The sequence below is a fragment of the Gouania willdenowi genome, assembly GCF_900634775.1.
Source record: "Gouania willdenowi chromosome 24 unlocalized genomic scaffold, fGouWil2.1 scaffold_320_arrow_ctg1, whole genome shotgun sequence".
NCBI lineage: Eukaryota > Metazoa > Chordata > Actinopteri > Blenniiformes > Gobiesocidae > Gouania > Gouania willdenowi.
The window spans coordinates 1,594,053-1,598,244 of NW_021144848.1; positions in this window are offsets into that span (position 1 = coordinate 1,594,053).

Here is a 4,192-nt window from a genome sequence, read left to right on the forward strand (position 1 = left end):
CTCATTGGTAGGACATTAGTTTAACACCAGATTTAAGCTGAACTTTTATAAAGATCTAACAGTGTTAAATAAAATCATTCAACTGTCAAACCATGGGCAGCCCTTGCAAAATCAACCTAATGAGTTAAAAGAGCTCCAGAACGCTTGGAGGTATATACTGACCTCTGGTGGTCAAATGTGGTTCAACAGCAGCAAAAGTATCCAGTGACTGTTTCCCAGTACACAGAGGAGCAGATTCACTAAAGGGTTAGTGGTATTGAAACGTGTGCAAACGTCACTCCACGCGCTAATAAGGGGTACAAACTCCAGGGAATCAGGATTGCACGTCTGCATGTCACAATGCGCCCTCAATCCATTTAGCGCGTTTCCCTCTGATGAATATGTAAAGTAGGTAGATCTCATAAGAAGCGCAAAAAAATGGGAGGGGTAAATGCAAATAAATTAATGCAGTGGGCGCAATGCAATTCATCAAATCTGAAACTGTTTGCGGTGATTGTTTTAGCACCGGAAAACAGGACGACCCACAGGCTGGTGCAAACTCACGATCAGCTGAAGTAAATGTTGACACAAAAGACAGCGGAGATGGAAAAAAAAAGCTCCAGTTAACCTCTAGTATGAGAAAGTAATTTAAATAAAACAATAGTCAATATTTAACAGCCACCGAAAAAAGACAATGCAGAGCAAAGTGTGTGTGAGGGACAGAAAAAGCTGCACACCCGCGGCGGTGCTTGTGGAGTCTGGTGTGGAGAGAGGATGCTGCGCGCTATGGACGCACCACTTCAGTGATGTTTTAATCTTCAAACTCTGGTGTCGCGTTGATGGAAGGAGCATCAGGCCAGAATCAGTTGATCAGATACGTAATTTACGCAGTGATGGCACAATGTTCACATATGAGAGTATAGTGACACAGCGCTGAGCTCAGACCTGCTGGATGATGGTCAGCAGATCATCTTCAGATGGTGCTGATCGACTGATTTACAGACTGTGTTGCTGCTTTAACTCAGATCAACAGCAGATCAATAGGACGGTTTCAGGTCCTGACGGAGCAGCCACATTAAATTAGGTGGAAAAATTATAATTAGGTTTCAAAGTTGTATATATATATATATTTTAAAATAAAAATAAAACTTTTTGATTTGTTTGTTTAGTTTTCTTCATTAGTAAATGTTTGTGCAGCAGACAGAAAAGTCCATCTGGTTCCTCAAATATAATTTTATGTTTCTGTGCACTCACCTTTCCACGTTGAATGAGCAAAAAGCTCATTTAAATAGGGTGGTCTCCACCACTTTTGCGCGTGCACTAATCATTGCTGCATTCTTAGTGAGTTCCTCGCAGCAAGTGAGAAACTGCATCAACAAAGGATTTAGGGAAGCATCTGGTTTACCACCCTTTAGTTCAGATTTTAGTGAATCCGACCCAGAGTGGTTGATGTGCGACAGCTCAGAGTTTAGACCTAAAGATGTAAACGACTGCTTTGAGTATGACAGAAAGGAATCAAAATCATTAAACGCAGGATGCGATGTTAAACTGTCCTTTATGCCAAAATATTTTTGTCAACATGAGGTTTACCCTTTGAAAGTGGCGTGGGAGCTGTCTCTCAGATTTGGGAAGAATGTATTGGGATACATCATCTGTAGTGTTTCTTTGAATCAGGGGGTGCTTCTGCCTTTTTAACACTAAACACCCTCATCAAAGGTGGCCAGCTGAAGATATCATGCTAAATCCACTTTTTTAGCCCTTAAATGCATTTTGTTGTATATTTAGTGCCTAGAAGTACAGAAAAAATCTAATTAGTCTCTTCAGGTGCTCCGTAGATATCTTTATATTCTGTTTTGCTCATATTTTTCAATCTGTTTCGATTTTTCTATTCTCTATTACGTTTTTTGAACTATTACATCACAGTATTTGCAGCGGAACTGCCAAATTAGTACATCAACTCCAGGCCCAACACTTCGAGCAATCCGCCATTTTTATTTCTCGCTTTTATTTTGTAGTCCAAGCTCAAGGATGCTGAAGTTACGAAAGGATAAGTCAAAATGTTGGGTTGTTGGATGTAGTAACCCACACGCTTCATTACAACGTCTCCCAGCATCAGAACCTTTTCAAAGTGCCTGGTTGAGTTTTATTTTTTATAGAAATGTACCCACATCTGTGGGTAAGGTCGCTTTTGTGTTGGCGAAGCACTTCAATGATGACTGCTTCTGCAACCTCCGCCAGTATAAAGAAGGAATTACAGAAAGACTTTGTCTGATTGAGGGTTCAATTCCTTCTATCTTTGGAGACGACAAACAGAGCACTTCGGTAAGCTGTAAATAACGCTAAAAAGTGTGATGATAAGACATCCCTGTCATTGTTTTGTTAGCATTAGCAGTTGCAGCGTCTTCATATGTTAGCGCTGTGTGTTCGTTTTAGATCCTTGATGATATGGCCTACGTGATTTAATTTAAGTCTAAAGTTTTCATTAGTCATTTCATTTTGCCATTTTTGTCTTTGAAAAGACTGTATTAAAATAAATTTTGTGACGTTAGCTTGGCGCTAGCGTTAGCTCGGTGCTTGTGTTAGCTCACTTGTTAGGGTTCTGCAGGTTCATCATCTTCATTTTCATCTCGCTCCGCCGGGTCAGACTCTGGCTCAAACATGTAAAGCTGGATGGACAAGTCTAACGTTGTTGACATTGTGTAAATAACCTCTGAATAAAAAGTTTATGCGCCGCTACATAGCCGTATCTCTTCTATCAAACTACAAAAATGGCCGAGCAGGGTGGAGTTGAACCGAGTGTCACCTGAAGAGGGGGCGGGGTATGGAGTGTCTCATTTGCATTTAAAGAGACAGCACCAAAACGAGTTGCTCTCAGAAGCACATCAGAAAAGGGGTAGAAAAGGGGCCTGTGGAGCTATAATAATGAGGAATTCAGACCCAAGCATTGCAGTTCTGCTTTATATAGACCACAACTGTATGATTTATATGTAAAAAGGAAGGATTTAAAACCATGATATGTCCCCTTTAAAATGTGCAACATTTGCAAAAACAATGCCTAAACATAGGCTAACCACAACATCCTCTAGGAGCATCATAAAACAAATGACTGGAAATGTAACATGTAACTGTAATTTTTTTTTATATAATTGAAATAAGATATAACATATGCCTATATATATAGGCTATATACCAAATAAAAGTTTGTATAACTTAAACCAAAAACTTATGTCTAAATAATAGAATAACTTAGGACCTGAGCATAGCCAAATGGATATTATATCACATTGTGGAGTTTCTTCTTCTACGCCACAGAAAGGTGTAGAATTTAAGGTGGTGTTTTCAACTCTTTTTTGACTCTTTTTTTTTTCATCAGTGGAATATATTGAAGTCTCCATGTAACTTGCGTTACTGAGAAAGTAATATATTGCAGATTATTGTTTCAGTTATGTGTTATATTACTGTGTTACTGAAAAAAGAAATATATTATATATATATATATATATATATATATATATATATATATATATATTACAGTAATTCTCGTATTGCTTCCTGTAGGTCAGAAAAAAAGAGGAAGAGGAAGAAGAAGTGATGACAGAGGAATTTTACACCCGCTTTAACTGTGCATGAAAACAAAAAACGCCTCCACTGATGTGTTTGCATTTCATAAGTGTTTTTACACAGTGACTTTTCTTTGTGTGGCTCATTATTTTTACAAGGCAAGGCACATTTATTTGTATAGTGTATTTCATTCACAAGGCAATTCAACACGTATGGTTTGTTGGATCAGCTTTTTAAAAAGTGTAAGGCAACACTTTATAATAACTAGTTAATAGATCATTTAAAGTGATAGTTAATGTGTTATATATATATCTTGTTGATTATTTGCTAGCAGTTTAAGAATGTATAACTGCAGCTAATAGATAGCCAATATATAACTTACAAGCTGTTAACAATGTATAAATTACATGTTAACTGCATGTCAATGATTTATAACTACAGTGGGGAAAATAAGTATTTGATAATAAAGACTGGAGAGGTTTGTGATTTTTAGCTTGAAAGTTATTTATTGACTATAAGACAGTTATACATCCTTAACTGTCAGCAAATATTCAACAAGATATTTATATCTCATCATTTAACAATTTATTAATGATCTATTATCTAATTATAATAGATAGTTATTATAAAGTGTTACCAAGTGTAACAATGC